Source organism: Danio rerio, chromosome 23 (genome assembly GCF_052040795.2).
Source record: "Danio rerio strain M-AB ecotype USA chromosome 23, GRCz13ab, whole genome shotgun sequence".
Classification (NCBI taxonomy): Eukaryota; Metazoa; Chordata; class Actinopteri; order Cypriniformes; family Danionidae; genus Danio; species Danio rerio.
Genome location: NC_141043.1, coordinates 23,603,015 through 23,621,793, shown reverse-complemented (window position 1 = coordinate 23,621,793; position 18,779 = coordinate 23,603,015). Strand labels below are relative to the sequence as shown.

General features: G+C 35.8%; 1 protein-coding gene and 2 long non-coding RNA genes across 10 annotated transcripts in view; 1 reads left to right on the top strand and 2 right to left on the bottom strand.

Annotated features, from left to right (window-relative positions):
* The window catches only part of camkvl (CaM kinase-like vesicle-associated, like), a 111,305-nt gene that overhangs the window by 71,154 nt on the left and 21,372 nt on the right, over nt 1–18,779 (bottom strand). For 3 of the 8 annotated variants that reach the window (XM_087305718.1, XM_087305712.1, XM_087305719.1), the window contains exon 1: nt 17,906–18,102. The exons of 4 other annotated variants lie outside the window; for them this stretch is intronic. The gene's annotated coding sequence lies outside the window, so the exon portion shown is untranslated. 8 annotated transcript variants of the gene reach the window in all.
* Nucleotides 7,433–8,981, bottom strand: LOC147838183 (uncharacterized). Its single transcript, XR_015523460.1, has 2 exons — nt 8,932–8,981; nt 7,433–8,228 (listed from the first exon to the last, which is right to left on the bottom strand). It is a non-coding gene; the product is annotated as an uncharacterized LOC147838183 (long non-coding RNA).
* On the top strand, nt 9,204–12,333 carry LOC147838182 (uncharacterized). Its single transcript, XR_015523470.1, has 3 exons — nt 9,204–9,250; nt 10,140–10,554; nt 11,946–12,333. It is a non-coding gene; the product is annotated as an uncharacterized LOC147838182 (long non-coding RNA).

Below are 18,779 nucleotides of genomic sequence, written 5' to 3'. Positions count from 1 at the left end.
TTATATAGTCCATATAAAGGTACACTATTAACATACTTTCAACATAACATTTCATATTTTATTTTGTGTGATTTGTTTTATTCAGATGATTTTGAAGGATTAAATTACAATTCTGTGAATGATTAATCATTACAGTCATTAGAATTTTACATTTGTGATGTGAATATGTAAAATACTGTAATATATATATATATATAATTATTATTATTATTAACCAACCCTGATTTATTAGCCCCCCTTTACATTTTGAACTTAAAATGGTTATAAAAAAAGTGTAAAACTTTAAAGGCTTTTTTAGATGCTTTTATTCTAGCAGAAATAAAACAAATAATAGAAAAATATTAGAAAATAGAAAATATATTATTATTAGACAAACTGTAAAAATGTCTTGCTCTGTTAAACATCATTTGGTAAACATTAAAAAAAAATCAAAGGGGGTTTAATGATTTTGATTGCAACTGTATATATACACATGCAACAGTATATATACTCCGCCCACACGAGTGGCAAGCAGAGAACTATCATGCAGAGGAATATAAATATTGCTGCTGTTGGACAACATAATGTACTTTTGAGGTTTTTTTTAGTTGAGATTGTAGTTGTTTAGATTGCAACTATGCAGTTTATTTATAAGGATAGTGCCTATTTTAAAATATTTCAAATTTCAGAGATTCAGCGCATCTGCATACATAAGCGTGTCATACTGAGCAGAGAAAAGATGGTTGACATTCCACCACAAGGTAGTGACAGAGACCGCTTAATAAAGTCGCCTTTCCACTGCATTTGGTCAAGACTGTCAAAATACGCAGAATTTTCAGTTTTGTCGTGCACCATGAGAGAGAGCTGTTCTCGCCGTGTCCAAAATAAAGCAGTGCAAAAGCAAGAGTCTTCATTCTCGATGTGTTTACCATGGTTGAATGAATGAGTATACTAGAAACTCACAGACTGCAAAAAAATTTGAGGGAATGTGGATACAACATTTTCTAGAGATGGATGGTTGTGGCTGGAAGGGCATCTGCTGCGAAAAAACGTGCTGGATAAGTTGGTGGTTCATTCCGCTGTGGTGACCCCGGATTAATAAAGGGACTAAGCCGAAAAAAAAAATGAATGAATGTGGAAACAACATATAAACATTATATTTTTTATTACCTATTTATAAATAGAAATGTTTATTTAATAAAGACCTTTTCTGATTCCAAAAATAACGAAAAAACTACTATTTTTCATCTCGTGTGCACGGACTTACTTAGACAACACTGGAATACAACATATCTGGTCGGCCGGTCGCATACGGTCTAGTTGCAGCTGTTCAAATATTTTAACCGAAACGCAGCTCAATTCGGATCCGAATTTTCCGCATATGGGAATAATTGGAACTCCTCGCAGCTCCCGGACTACTCTCCATTGGAAATGAATGACTTCCAGAGGCTTAAGTCCTTAGGGGAGAAAAACAGCATTTTTTTTCAGTGTATGTTTCAACTAGAGCTGAACAAATCATTATAAATCAGGTAAGTGACATTCTAAGTTGATTTCTCTCTTGTATGTAGTAGTGCTTAATTTATACTATTGTAATCTGGTAGTGTTAACTTTACTCTGGGTTTTGCAGGGTTAATTATTGTGATTTATCGACTACAACAGAGAAATACTGGGAAATCTCTGTAGACTGATGGCATTTAATGCTGTTCAGCCTTAAAATCTTAAAATGTCAGCAAAGTCACCTGTTTTGTCATCTCTTTAGACATTACGCCAGAGAATCATTCAAATACTAGCTCTAAAGTGATGTTAGTGAAGTAGAAATGGTTTCTGCTGTTCTGACGTCAGCTGCAGATGTGAATGAATGGTGGAAGAAAGTAGTTCCTCTTACAAAAGAGTTTTTAGACTCTCCATGTTTGATTTTCTTTTTACATACATGATAAAGCCATCAAACTGTTGTATAAACACAATATCACACTCGTAGCAGTGCAATATATACACTGATACTCCTGTGATATTGCTCATATATATATATAATACTGGGAAATATTTTTAACAATTATACTCAATTTCACACACACTCGAGTAAGGAAGAACAGCAATAAGTTTAACATTTTGAAATAATTATAGTAAATGTTTTTGAGCAGCAAATAGAAATCTTTTCTGCGGGGATTGTGTGACTGGATTATTTGTGATAAAAATTCAACATTGAAATCACTGGAATAAATAAATTATATTTTACAATATATTATAGAAAGAATTTGTGATTTATTTAAAATAGATTTTTGTATGATTGTACTGTTTTTCCTGTACTTTGAATTAGATATTCTACATGAATCAGATATTCAATGTTCAGATGTTTTACTATTATGTTGCCTCTAGAAACATTAAACATGAATGCGTAATAATGTCTTTTTCTGAAAGCACCTATGCTAACAACATATCAATTAAAACACGATCACGACTTTATAATAAACATAAATCTGAATTATATGAGCTATAAAAGTAATAACAATGTTTCACAAGCCCTTTATGAATCATATTTCCATTTACGATAATGGGAGGTGTTTATAGAGATTACAAATCCATCCCAGAGAATAGCTCATTAGTTGCAGGCTGATATGATTAGCAAGTGTTTATTTATTTGCGCAAAACTGCCAAAAGCACATCTGAGCTCACGAGTTGAACGCTGGACAAGAGACTTCAGCGCCTGCAGTACTGAAATACACCGTCCATACGCTGATTTTACAAAACGCATCAGTGGGAGGTGTGTAGTGTGTGGGCAAAAGGTACAAATCTAGCTTGAAAGTGCTTGCTATATATGAGCATCAAGGTGGCCCACAGGATGCTGGACTGGTTGGAAACTGAGCAGAAAGGCTTCTCTTGTACAAACGGCTGGTTATGTGAGCGCATTAGTTTGCACTGAATATATTTATCTCAGATCTTGAGGGTAACTGCTGTAATGAGTCTCCAAAATTAAGTCACCTCTTAATTGGCACCATCCAAGAGGTGAAAACGATGTTGTGTGACACAGCGCTAATGGGCATTAGCATGTTTATAAATAACCCAATCTTTATATATAGAGTGTCAATTGTGACTCATTGATTGTGATTTCCTTTCACCAGTGTTGCTGAAAGCGTAGCATGTTGTGTTTCTGCACTGTGATAACAAGCTTTTTGAAAAAAATGTGAACTCGGTAGCATATGTTCCTGCAAAGGTTCTCCACTCTGTCTAGCTCAGGGTTGCCAGCACTTACTCTCATAAGTGGCGTAATTTGTTGAGTAGCTGGAGGTGATAGAACGCAGGATGGGGGCTGGAATGATTCAGAGCTCCATCCTTTAGAATCACAGATAATAATGCTGACATTCGGTATATTAGCAGACTCTGGGGTCCTTTTATAAGAATTCAGCGCACAATTATGTAAACATAATACTCAATGGGTGGCTTACATTTACATGTGTTACCTGCAAGATTTTGTTTGATCAGGTCTAATGTGATCTGCAGACATCATTCAGAGTTCCTTATGAAAAGAAGTGATGTTCACGGGTGTCTTGGAAATCTCCGATGGGAATTGAATTTTGTCTGGGTGCTTGTCCTAACTTGATTTTGCTGCTACTTTAGTAAAAACCCCTTAATCAGACAGATTAGCCTTTCAGATTTATATTTGTTTTGTGAGTACACAAAAATTGAAATTAGGTTTTGTTTACGGGTCATTAAAGGGACATTTCAAGTAGTTCCAACCCTTTTTTTCTTTTTAACCTAAAAGAAGATATTTTGAAGAATGCTGGAAACCAGTAGTCATGACTTTCATAGTATTTTTTACCTACTATGGATGTCAATGACTACTAGGTTCAAACATTTTTTTAAATATCTTCTGTTCAACAAAGAAAAAAAAAACATAAAGGTTTGGAACATCTTATCGGTAGGGCAAGACAGAATCTGTGAAACTTGTTAGCTATTTCTGCGCAGAATTTTGTAAAAAATCTGCGTATTTATATGAAATGATTTGGGGAATATTGTAACTAAAACTTAGTATATGAAATAAAAAATAATAGCTTTTTAACTTTTATTTAATGTTTGCAATGCAAGTCTAATTACATGCACTTAATTTGTAAACAAAGCAAGTCTATCATATAATAAATCTGCTAAAAGAAAGAAAATATTACTTTATAAACTGTATTGCAAATAAATCATATCAACATTTTCATATTTGTCAGTAATATTACTGAAATTATGTTAAAAACTGAATAAATATAAATTTACACACATTTAAACAAGTAAATAAATAACCTCAATGATAGTCTGAAAATCTGCGGAAGGCTGCGCATTCAGATTCTGTGTGGGTGTACTTATTGGAAAGTAAATGGTGAGTAAATTTATAAATTTGACTTAACTATGCCTTTAACTATCCATTAAAAAATGCTAAAAAAAAAAAAAAATCACTTTTTTGCCTGAACTATCCCTTTAACACACTTACATATTCTCCAAACAGGGTTTTGTTAAATATTAAATTGTTTATAGCAAATGGCTTTTAAATGACAAATCCAAAATAAACATAACTGATGTCAATCGCCTCTGGAGTAAAGTTTTACTTCTCTTCTTTTCACCCAGTGGATCTTATAATTGAAAAAACACTGCAACAATAAAAACAGCTGGCTAAATTAAACCACACATAATATGGTCAGTTCTGCTAATCACTTGTATGGACCACTGGTTGTAAAGACAAAGGAAAACTTTTTTGCAACCGTTTTCCTGTTTCCTGACCAACTCACATACAGTATACATTTTACATGTTTTTATGCTTTCAGAACTGCATACTTCCCACCTATCTCACAGGTAAAAAAATATAATGTGAGATACCTACCAAAAAAGGTAGTTATTTGAGGTTTGTGTCATGGTTAGCATCTGGGATAGGTTTAGATAGTCTAATTATTACCCAGTTTGTGTAAAGACTATCATTGGTGCATGCATGTAAAACAATAGTGTAAAACACATGCACAGTACTCATGAAGAGTATTCAGGAAAAATTACCCGGCTGTCTTGCTACTTCCTGTGAGATGCCATGCCATAAAATGAACTTAATACTTAATACTTAAAATGCTTCTTTTTCGGTTGCAAAGTAAGTCCTTATAACCAAGTCCCCCTATATATTTTTTCTTTTGATTATTTTTTTCGATAAACCATCAGTTAAAGGAATATTCATTCAATCATTCATTTATTCTTTTTTTTTTCTGCTTAGTCCCTTTATTAATCAGGGATCGTCACAGCCGAATGAACCACCAACTTATCCAGCATATGCTTCACCCAGCGGATGCCCTTCCAACTGTAATCCATCACTGGGAAACACCCATACACTCTCATTCACACACATACACTATGGACAATTTAGCTTTACCAATTTACCTATAGCGCATGTCTGTGGTCTTGTGGGGGAAACCCAAACGAACACAGGAAGAACATGCAAACTTCACACAGAAATGCCAAGAGACCCAGCCGAGGCTCAAAACAGCGACCTTCTTGCTGCGAGGCAACAGAGCTACCCACTGCGCCACCGTGCCATGCGTTAAAGGAGAAGTTCATCCAAAATTTAAAAAATTACCCCATGACTTTTTCATTCTCAAATCATACTTGGTGTAATATCCCTATCTTCTTTTAGACGAACACACAGAGTATTTTACATTTAATCCTGGCTCTTTCATGTTGTATAATGGTGTTGGGCAGTGGTCTTTTTTGAACCTTCAAAAAGGGCATAAATCAAATCGCAAAACTACAGCACCTATGGGCTAGCGCATGTCTTATCAAGTGGTCATCAATTATAAACCTCATTCGGTGGCCAGAATGCACACTGTTGACAAATTTTTTAACAAATTTCTGGTCAGTGTACTCTGGTTTAAACAAATACAGCTGTGCAAAAACCTCTCCTACAGTAAAATCGGTAACGCTTTCTTTTACAACCCGCAAAGTACCGCGTAAGTACAGTGAAATTACAGTGTACTTTTCTGTACGTACTGTGTAAGTATAATGAACGTATGTGTAGGTATGAGGGAACAAACCGTAATGCTTGGGTAAAAAGGGGGTAACAACCAGATGTTCATCACGAAAATTACCGCGTAAGTACTGTGAAATAACGGTGTACTTTTCTGTACCTATAGTGTAAGTATAAATAACGTTTACGTAAGTATAAGGGAACAAACTGTAATGCTCGGGTAATAAGGGGGTAACAACCAGATATTCAGCATGAAAGGTACCGCGTAAGTACAGTGAAATAACGGTGCACTTTTCTTTAAATTGCAAAAGAACAAACCATAATGTTTGCGTAAAAGGGGAATAACAATAAGATATCCATCACGCAAAGAAGTATATTAAGTTTACGATGTACATTTCTTCAAGTATTGTATACATATAAAGAATTATGCAAGGATGGTGACAACCTATTGCTATCTGCAAATGTACTGTATATGCACCTGCGTGAGTACATTAGTACTCTTATTCAGTGCTTGGGTTTTATATAGGGTGTTTAATGAATAAAAGGTTTAAAACCTGTGAAATTATGGACCCTTATTGTATACTGTATGTATTTTAAATCTGCAATTCAATATAAAATATATTTCCATACACTACTTACCTTATGTTTACTCGTCGATCTCACCAAAGCCATCAATGTCTCCATAACTCACTATCAATAACTTTGCATGACATTGGCCTACCGTCAGGGTTCAATGCAGATTAAAACAGGCTCGCATCTTTACTGCTGTTGCACAGGGGGGCTAACTGTTGCATTTCAGTAAATGTATAGCTGATGCTTTATAGAAAAATCTAGTAATTTGGTCTTCAATCAATAAAAACTGCTGCTGTAGTTTACTCTGTTCTTAGTGTTCAAGTATACACTAGTATGTTAAAGTTCAGCTTCTTCCCTCTTTGTTCCCTGTAGTTAAAGGGTAAATACAGTATTTGTTCCCTCCTTGTTCCCTGTACTTACAGGGTAAATACCACATTTGAGGGTTGTAAATTAAAGTGAAGCTTTGTTCCTCCCTTGTTACCTGTACTTACAGGGTAAATACCACATTTGAGGGTTGTAAATTAAAGTGAAGCTTTGTTCCTCTCTTGTTACCTCCTTGTTCCCTGTACTTACAGGGTTAATACCACATTTGAGGGTTGTAAATTAAAGTGAAGCTTTGTTCCTCTCTTGTTACCTCCTTGTTACCTGTACTTACAGGGTAAATACCACATTTGAGGGTTGTAAATTAAAGTGAAGCTTTGTTCCTCTCTTGTTACCTCCTTGTTACCTGTACTTACAGGGTAAATACCACATTTGAGGGTTGTAAATCAAAGTGAAGCTTTGTTCCTCTCTTGTTACCTGTAGTTAAAGGGTAAATACAACATTTGTTCCCCCCTTGTTCCCTTTAGTTTACAATGTAAAATCTTGAAGGCAGTGAAATAAATATACAAACACACAATATATTTCTTCTTTACTTTGTAACCTTTATTTTAATAAATAAGCATTTTAAAAGACTTCATATTAATCAAACATTGTCTTGTCTATCATTGCCTATACTCATTCATTTTCTCTTCGGCTTTGTCCTTTTGTTAATCTGGGGTCGCCACAGTGGAATAAACCACCATCTTATCCAGCATATGTTTTACGCAGTGGATGCCCTTCCAGCTGCAACCCATCTCTGGGAAACATCCATACACACCCACTCACACACATTCACTACGGACAATTTAGCCTACCCAATTCACCTGTACCGCATGTCTTTGGACTGTGAGGGAAACCGGAGCACCCGGAGGAAACCCACGCGAACGTAGGGAGAACTCCATGCAGAAACCTTCTTGATGTGAGGAAACAGCACTACCTACTGTGCCACCGTGTTGCCACCCAGCTGCAACCCATCACTGGGAAACATCCATACACACTCATTCACACACATACACTACGGACAATTTTACCTTACCCAATGTCACCACATATTTTTGGACTTGTGGGAGCACCCGGAGGAAACCCACGCTAACATGGGGAGAACATGCAAACTCCACACAGAAATGCCAACTGACCCAGCCGAGGCTCGAACCTGCGACCTTCTTGCTGTGAGGCGATTGTGCTACCCACTGCGCCTGCCTATACTCAAACAGCAAAATAACACATTATTTCCTTCCCCCTTTTTTCTGGCATCTCTTGCTTGGCTTCCTCTTCTCAGCTTCCACTGAGGACTCTGATGGTGAGTGGCTGATGAAATCCCATGGGTCTTGCTGCTCTGCATTTATATAAAATATATGAACAGACAGAAAGGCTTTTAGTAAGCTGTAGACATGTTTATTTTGCTGTTTAATGTGTGTGTAGTGGTTGTCCAACAATTTCACACACTAAACATTTACAGATACCATACAGACACTATACATTACTATCAAACAAAAGTACTATCATCAGATCATATGGGAGATTGTGATCATTTATAGTGATAATAATTAAAGCGCAGAGGGGAAAAGGCTTAAATAGTAGGCTACTGTGCTAAAGTCCTAGGCAAACGTTACTAGTAATTGGGTGGGGGGGGGGGGGGGTGGTATTGATATATCAAACTGGCATGCTACAGAAAATATCAATTTACATTTCCAAACATTAATTTTGTCATTAACTTTGCTGTAATTAACGTATAAAGGGAGAAAATCGTCTGCACAGTCAGTATGACAACAGCCACAGAGATCTGACCTGCTCATCATCCAGTCTTTCTGGAATGACATGAAGAAACTAAATCCATAGGAACTTTGGCAACATTTCTAAGATGTGCAAAGTAAACGACAGTAAACATTGGTAAATATTCGCTGCTGGCCGTTTAGATTCGGCCATGAACTAACGTTAATGTTACGCTAAAAACAAATGAAACAAAATAAATATAATCTGGTTAATGCACAATTTCTAATCGTAACAATAGCCTTATTTACTGACAACGATTTACTCACATGTGTTACATGGTGACAAGACGGAGCAATTCCAAACGTCCCAAAAGTCTGAGCAAAACCTCGTGGCGTGCTGCTGCAGTTTGATTCGGATCTTTAGAGGCTTCTTGATTCACAACTCGTTTGAATCAACGAATCAGTAGGCGCGTACCTGAAGTGATACAATATCGCGAGATGGATTCAAATGCACACGGAGCTGTCTGTTGTTCTCGCGATGTTTTGATGTCACAATGATCGGTTTGTTGAAGACGAATCGATTCAACTCTCCGTCCTCCATTCCCAGAATTTCCTGTTCACGGCAGTACAAGGACGGCAGCGCGAGGTAAATAAAACAACTATTTTTATGACGTTATGTACATAGAAGTGTTTGTTTAGGTTTTTGTTTATATCTGATGTTTGTACCTATTTTTAACAATTACACCCTTTTCACAACACTGTTATGACGCGTTTAACGATCATCAGGATCTAAAATCCTTGAGTTTTTTATATGATTTTTTTTATAAAATAACATTTATTTGTATTTACGTATGCATTATATAATATGATTACATGTGCGAGGTGTTTCAAACAGAGTCTATGGTCATGAGTAAATTAGAAGTTATTCTCTCTTCTTGCTGGCGTTATCAGTTTCACACTATTTTTTTATTTTTCTAATTGTCGAGACAACACCATCGTAAAGTTTTCATTTTATTTGAGCAAAGAAGATTGTAAAAAAATGTGTTGTACTTTCCCATTCACTGTGCTGAAATGTAAAAAGGGTCCATAACAGTACATCAACCATATTATGTTATCTTTCACTTTATTTAGGACTAATGATGGGTTAAGACATGTACTTTAATCAAAAACTAACCTTAGGGGTAGTTAACCCAAACGTTACATTTACTTACCATTTAATGAGTGACACAGAATTTAAATATGTACACTGAACTGCAAATAATCTTTACTTCAAAGTCTATACTGCCTGCACATATATTTAAGCCTTTTCCCCTCTGCGCTTTAATTATTATCACTATAAATGATCACAATCTCCCATTTGATCTGATGATAGTACTTTTGTTTGATAGTAATGTATAGTGTCTGTATGGTATCTGTAAATGTTTAGTGTGTGAAATTGTTGGACAACCACTACACACACATTAAACAGGAAAATAAACATGTCTATAGCTTACTAAAAGCCTTTCTGTTTGTTCATATATTTTATATAAATGCAGAGCAGCAAGACCCATGGGATTTCATCAGCCACTCACCATCAGAGTCCTCAGTGGAAGCTGAGAAAAGCAGAAGAGGAAGCCAAGCAAGAGATGCCAGAAAAAAGGGGGAAGGAAATAATGTGTTATTTTGCTGTTTGAGTATAGGCAGGCGCAGTGGGTAGCACAATCGCCTCACAGCAAGAAGGTTGCTGGTTCGAGCCTCGGCTGGGTCAGTTGGCATTTCTGTGTGGAGTTTGCATGTTCTCCCCATGTTAGCGTGGGTTTCCTCCGGGTGCTCCCACAAGTCCAAAAATATGTGGTGACATTGGGTAAGGTAAAATTGTCCGTAGTGTATGTGTGTGAATGAGTGTGTATGGATGTTTCCCAGTGATGGGTTGCAGCTGGGTGGCAACACGGTGGCACAGTAGGTAGTGCTGTTTTCTCTAGGGCTGCCCCCGACTAAAGATATTCCTAGTCGACTAACATTCCTGCATTTTAGCGATTAATCAAATAATCGTTCATTTATGATATTAATATAATAACTTGCGTATATACTAGGAATATAGTCCAAGTTGAAGTTTAACACTTCCACGTGACAGAAAATGCTAAAGCATGATATTAGCGCATTCAAAACGAAAATTAAGCACTTAAAACGAAATAGTAAAGCATTTAAATACAGTGCTTACACACAAAAATCAGTGACCAGAACGTTATAGGCTAATTATGAAATAAAAACAGCAATCAGACTGCCTGTGCATTTTAATAATTTATTATCAAAAATACAAACTGTAACAGTTACATGTCAAACAAACAAACAAACAAAAAAAAACAGTTTTTAATAAAATAAACAAATTTGTTCTTCAAAATAAATCAAATAAACTTATTAGCAACTTAGGCCTAGTACAAAACTAGGCAAAAAATAAAAATAAATAAATAAATACTGTAGCAAAAACACAGTTTTTTTTAAAATACACTGTTTTTAAAATAATTTTTTTTTTAAATACAGTGGAAAATTAAAATTTATATAATTTTTATATTGTTCAAAAGGAAAATTAACAAAAACGAACAACTTAATAAATCCACATCGCACAACGCCAAAACTTAGAATTAAAAAAAGAAGGCAGCAAACAAATTAACAGCCTAATTATGATTGAACTATATTTACGACAAAATGTGGAACAAATAATTTAAAGAACACTAATACAAATCAAAAATATCAGAGCAAAGCCACAAACTGCCATTAAGACGACGGAGTCTTGACCTGAAACAACAAATTAAAAACATCAGACTAATTTTTCTAACAGAATAAAAAACAACTTCTGCATTATATAAAAACGAAAAAATAAAAATAATATGTATTTATTTATTTGTATAGCCTACCCGATATAAAAATAAAATACCCGTTTTTTTTATATATATATATATATATAGCCTAACGGATAGCAAACAGAAAAACTACAAAAAGGAAATTAAGCAGTCTTACCTAAGCTTTCAATTCGATTTAATTTTTTTCATATTATGTGAGAGGAACACCAGCTTGTCCACATTGCTGGGAAGAAGGGAGCTTCTCAACTTGTTCACAATGAAGCCGGCCTTTGAAAACATGCGCTCTGATGGAGTGGATGTGGAAGGGATACAGTGGAGGCGTTTAGGCGTTAGGCGTTGATCTCTCGTTGCTGATGTCATACACTGACTGCGCAGCCCTTGATTGCGTAATTTCACGTGATTTTTTATTTTTTTTGCAACTCACCGACTAATGAAAATGTATTCGACCAAGCCCTCTTCATATCGACTAAAGTTTAGTCGACTATTTGGGGGTAGCCCTAGTTTTCTCACATCAAGAAGGTTTCTGCATGGAGTTCTCCCTACGTTCGCGTGGGTTTCCTCCGGGTGCTCCGGTTTCCCTCACAGTCCAAAGACATGCGGTACAGGTGAATTGGGTAGGCTAAATTGTCCGTAGTGAATGTGTGTGAGTGGGTGTGTATGGATGTTTCCCAGAGATGGGTTGCAGCTGGAAGGGCATCCACTGCGTAAAACATATGCTGGATAAGATGGTGGTTTATTCCACTGTGGCGACCCCAGATTAACAAAAGGACAAAGCCGAAGAGAAAATGAATGAGTATAGGCAATGATAGACAAGACAATGTTTGATTAATATGAAGTCTTTTAAAATGCTTATTTATTAAAATAAAGGTTACAAAGTAAAGAAGAAATATATTGTGTGTTTGTATATTTATTTCACTGCCTTCAAGATTTTACATTGTAAACTAAAGGGAACAAGGGGGGAACAAATGTTGTATTTACCCTTTAACTACAGGTAACAAGAGAGGAACAAAGCTTCACTTTGATTTACAACCCTCAAATGTGGTATTTACCCTGTAAGTACAGGTAACAAGGAGGTAACAAGAGAGGAACAAAGCTTCACTTTAATTTACAACCCTCAAATGTGGTATTTACCCTGTAAGTACAGGTAACAAGGAGGTAACAAGAGAGGAACAAAGCTTCACTTTAATTTACAACCCTCAAATGTGGTATTAACCCTGTAAGTACAGGGAACAAGGAGGTAACAAGAGAGGAACAAAGCTTCACTTTAATTTACAACCCTCAAATGTGGTATTTACCCTGTAAGTACAGGTAACAAGGGAGGAACAAAGCTTCACTTTAATTTACAACCCTCAAATGTGGTATTTACCCTGTAAGTACAGGGAACAAGGAGGGAACAAATACTGTATTTACCCTTTAACTACAGGGAACAAAGAGGGAAGAAGCTGAACTTTAACATACTAGTGTATACTTGAACACTAAGAACAGAGTAAACTACAGCAGCAGTTTTTATTGATTGAAGACCAAATTACTAGATTTTTCTATAAAGCATCAGCTATACATTTACTGAAATGCAACAGTTAGCCCCCCTGTGCAACAGCAGTAAAGATGCGAGCCTGTTTTAATCTGCATTGAACCCTGACGGTAGGCCAATGTCATGCAAAGTTATTGATAGTGAGTTATGGAGACATTGATGGCTTTGGTGAGATCGACGAGTAAACATAAGGTAAGTAGTGTATGGAAATATATTTTATATTGAATTGCAGATTTAAAATACATACAGTATACAATAAGGGTCCATAATTTCACAGGTTTTAAACCTTTTATTCATTAAACACCCTATATAAAACCCAAGCACTGAATAAGAGTACTAATGTACTCACGCAGGTGCATATACAGTACATTTGCAGATAGCAATAGGTTGTCACCATCCTTGCATAATTCTTTATATGTATACAATACTTGAAGAAATGTACATCGTAAACTTAATATACTTCTTTGCGTGATGGATATCTTATTGTTATTCCCCTTTTACGCAAACATTATGGTTTGTTCTTTTGCAATTTAAAGAAAAGTGCACCGTTATTTCACTGTACTTACGCGGTACCTTTCATGCTGAATATCTGGTTGTTACCCCCTTATTACCCGAGCATTACAGTTTGTTCCCTTATACTTACGTAAACGTTATTTATACTTACACTATAGGTACAGAAAAGTACACCGTTATTTCACAGTACTTACGCGGTAATTTTCGTGATGAACATCTGGTTGTTACCCCCTTTTTACCCAAGCATTACGGTTTGTTCCCTCATACCTACACATACGTTCATTATACTTACACAGTACGTACAGAAAAGTACACTGTAATTTCACTGTACTTACGCGGTACTTTGCGGGTTGTAAAAGAAAGCGTTACCGTAAAATCCTCTAAAATTTTAACTCCCTATTTTCAACTTACAATTAGCTATCTGTGTTTAGTCATCCTCATTTGTTTACTCTCACCAGAGTTTCCACTACGAATGCATCTTACGTTGTTGGTCTTACATTGAGACAGATCAGCCAGGAAGTTGTGGAGACAACAGCAAATTCAACAGCCTCTTTTGCATTATCTTATTGGTTATCAGAATATTCAAAAGTAAAAATCATATTGTGATACTTAAAGTTGGCTGAGCATACAAGATTTTATTGCTTAATGTATTTTCATAGATTTAAGTTGTAAAGTGTAAAGCACCGATGACATCACATACAGCTGAATTATTAGCCTTAGAATTATTAGATATGTTTTTTCCAACACTGTGGAGTTTGCATGTTCTCCATGTGTTAACGTGGGTTTCCTCCGGGTGCTCTGGTTTCCCCCATAAGTACAAAGACATGCGGTACAGGTGAATTGGGTAAGCTAAAATTCTCCGTAGTGTGTGTATGTGAATGAGAGTGTGTGAGTGTTTCCCAGTGATGGGTTGCGGCTGGAAGGGCATCCGCTGTGTAAAACGTGCTGGATAAGTTGGCGGTTCATTCCGCTGTGGCAACCCCGGATTAATAAAGGGACTAAGCCGAAAAGAAAATGTATGAATGATCTCTTTTATGTTCACTATGATGACAGTACATAATGTTTTATACTACGATTCAGCTTAAAGCTGAAAAATTGTATAACAATGGCTACTAATGTTGACCTTAAAAAAATAAAAACTGTTTATTATTTGTAAATAAGAGTTTCTCCAGAAGAAAAAAAATATTATACGAACTACTGTGAAAAATTCCTCACTCGTTAAATATAATTATGAAAATATTTGAAATAGAGATCATTTTTTACAGGAGGACTAATCTTCAACTAGCAGAAACATTATCACTGTAACTGTTTTTGTGTACAACTTACAGGATATTTTTGACAGTGTAGTCATAGCCATTCCCTTGTGGGCTGTGCTCTGACATATGGTGCAACAGCACTTTGTGTGACCCAAGTTCGAACCCTGGCTCGTAGTCCACTAATCTCCTCTCTCATTTCCTCTCTCTCTTTAACTGTCCTATTCCAATAATAGCTAAACTATACCTTCACGAAACAAATTATACATATTACAGCTCAAAAGCTTTTCGACCAAGAGATTACTGTACCCCACAGATGACCCTAATGACTTGAATAGACTTGAAGGCTAGCCAAACAATTAATTTATTTTGCAGTACAGCATTTCTAGACCACCACTGACTGTATTTTTTCATTCCACGAGAGTCTCTTTCAGTCTTGTAATGCAATCTCACAGCAATCAAACTAATCCTGCAACTTTTTTTTGTTTTATTTTGTTTGCCCTTTTCCCCCTTTACTAATCCACTGTGGCCCATTTTCTCATCTGCTCAACTGCTGTTTTTTTTTTTTTCAATTCCCAAATCTGAGTCCGTCACGGCCATTAACCATTTCTAACAGATCTGTTCTAGAGGCTTAGCATTTGTGAAATCCTGTAAATGAGTGTTAACTGGGAAATCCTGCATCATGCTGCTATGTGTTAAAAGGATGTGCAAGATTTCAGTCGAGTTCACAGCTCACCTGTGGGTGCGTCTGTCACTTTCACAAACACCTCTCTGGCTGCAAAGACTGTTTAAGTGTGGCACAGGGGTAAAACCGTCTCTGTTTCAGCAACTACTGTACGACCCGCAGCTGAAAAAGCTCTAGAAGGTTCGACAGTGATCTTCCTATCCTCATCCAGCAAGGCAGGGCATTGTGAACGGAATTAATGCCATCTTGTAAATTACACACCAAATCACTAACTCTTTGCATGGTTTAGTTTATATGCTGAAACGCTAAAATAATGAAAATCTCAAATCTAATTTGCTTGACATTTTCTGTCTGCAAAGTGCTGTATTTCAGTGTGTTTGGCAGCTGACAGCAGACTCAGACACATCTCCATGTGGCTAATAATAAGAGCGGAGTTTTTCAGCTGCACTGTAGAGATGGTATACTGTACAAAGCCTGCCAAGTATTATTTCAAAATATGCTGAATTCATTAAACAAAAAGTAAAAAGGTATCCTTCAACCAAAGCTGAACCGTCAACTGTTAGATTGATATAAGTATGCTGAGCTTCACAGAAAACAGAGCCTATAATGTGGCTTTTATACATTTGCTTTTGTAAGTGAAGTTCATCTAAATGTTTCTTTTTTCCTCAAACATTAAAATGAAAAGCAAAACGTATCGTACAAGACTTTGTACATATTTGAGTATTTTAATGGCTTTGCAATGCAAGCACAATAACAAAGTTCTGTGCATGAAAAAAAGGTTGAAGACCTTCGATTATTATGACTGAATGAAAACAATAATGAACAGTAATGAAAGAGCCATGTGGGACTCTGATGCGTTGCTTTGAAAAACAGACATTTAAATTAGTGACAAGACTTTTTTTAAAAAGCTAACAGGTGAAAATTAAAAATGTCATCAAAATGTCAATGTGCCTTTGTGGCTATTTTATTATGCATTCAGAACACACACACACATGCTTGGTTTATCAGATGTAATGTATTATATACTTTAAAAACTGCTTATTTTATTACCTTACCATAACTCTATTTCCTAAACATAATCCTCAAAGAAAACCTGTGGCAAATTTTTAATGTGAAAATACGCTTCTCTTCCTCTTAACAGTTTTGAATTACGACACACACACACACACACACACACACACACACACAGACACAGACACAGACACACACACACACACACACACACACACACACAAACAGTTGAAGTCAGAATTATCACCCCCCCAATTTCTCTTTAACGAAGTGATTTTTTTCAAACATTTCCACACATAATAGTTTTCATAACTCATTTCTAAAAACGGATATCTTTTTTATCTTTGTACTGATATTTTTCAAAACCCTTGTATTCAGCTTAAAGGGCAAATTTAAAGGTTTAACTAGAATAATTAAGTTAAAAAATTAAGTAAAAAAATCCGAGGGAGGGCTTATAATTCTGACTTCAACTGTAAATATAAAATTTATGTTATATATATATATATATATATATATATATATATATATATATATATATATATATATATATATATATATATATATATATAAGCATATAATAAGTCTTTTATAGCTATATTAGTAAGAACTTAACAAGAATGTCTTAATACTAGACCTGTTGTTTTTATTTAACGAATCCGACATTTACTTTGAACCTTTTAAATAGTAAAGACCACTTCAAACATGTTATGTCACTATATTTGTGAGGACATTTGGCCCTCAAAAGAATAGCACAGCTCACACAGACCCTGAAATTCTCTCAGCACTAAACAACCACTCTCGAGTTAAGCCTACTTGTACAATAAACGGCAGAATACCTCAGAAATGGCAAGGACAACACGACAACAGGAAAAATGCGACAAGTGCCCAATCACGAATATTTAGCCTCAGAACAAAAACATTAATAAGCCCATTAGGGAACGTTGTGCCACAATATGTACCTTGTAAATAATTAATTTGTTATTTCATCTCGCTCTGAAATGGGAAGCTGCATATATTTGCCATGGCATTACTGATCACCTGCTCTTACAACAGTTTTTAAAAATCTCACGCGGACTGATGCAACGTCGCTAAAAAGCAAATCTATAACACTCAATGCTTCACTCTTGGTTTGTGACTAAAAATCACGTGTTAAACAACTTTTCGGTGTAAAATGCGGTCTGTCTCTCTAATTTCTCCGGTAATAATTAAAACACAGAACACCTGAGGCAATGCGCGCAGAGAAACAGCATCTCTATCACCACACACACCTACATGTTTATTGACAGGTTAGGATTTATGTGGCATTCTCACAAACTCTGTCGCGTTTTATAAACTTAAAAGCGAATGAGATCGTCATGTCTTGGTATGTTTCAACAGATGGTGCTAATACTAAGGAATAAAAAGCTTAAAAGGAAAGCCATAAAACACAGATTTAAGAGAATACACCAGACATGTAAAGTAGTTTTACCTGCTCGGATTGGCACAGAGTACGCACGGGATGGATGAGGAAATCCAAACTTTGAAGACGGCGAGCCCTTGGTCGACTGTTAATGGCGCGTTTATGAGAGACGCATTAGATCGGCGCAGTTTCTGACAAGACTATCGGCGAGCAATGCTGCTGTCTGTCCCTCCCTCCTTCTCTCTCTCTCCCCCAGAGAAATAAATAATCTCTGCTTTCATCTGGATCACCCAATCTCTCTCTCCCTCCCTCTCCAGTTTTGCGCGCGCTTTATCTCGCCTTCCCTTCTCTCACACATACACGTGCGCGCGTTTTCATTTAGTTCCATTGTGTTAATGATATTTTCTCTCAATCTTCACACAAACACATTTGCGTATCTCTTAATTAAAAGATGATTATTATGTTTAATACGCAATTTAGGTTGGGGCCATTAAGTAAAATGATCAAGGCAATCATACCTACAAACATTTAACCATTTCTATATAAAATGAAGCAGCTATATAAAAACCTCGACTTTACAACACTAGTTTAACCATGGTATACTTTTGTACTTACTATAACATAACACAATTCATAAAGGTAACAACTTTTTATGCAATTTAAGCATTTTCAAAGAGCTTAAAAATGTGTACAAAGATCAAAACCCACAAATGAAATTCTGGTGCAAGAAATGCATTTCTGTATTGAATGGCAATTGGGCACATCAGATCACATGAAAGGTCTGAGCTTTTTATGGTTATATCTCACATAATTTCCTATTTTTGGTTATTTTAGTTTAAGATATTTCACATCAGTTTGATTTAATTAAACCAAAACAAGTGTGAACTATCTTTGGGGCATTATTGTGTCCTCGCCAGGGATTGATACATTAAAAAAAAGTTAT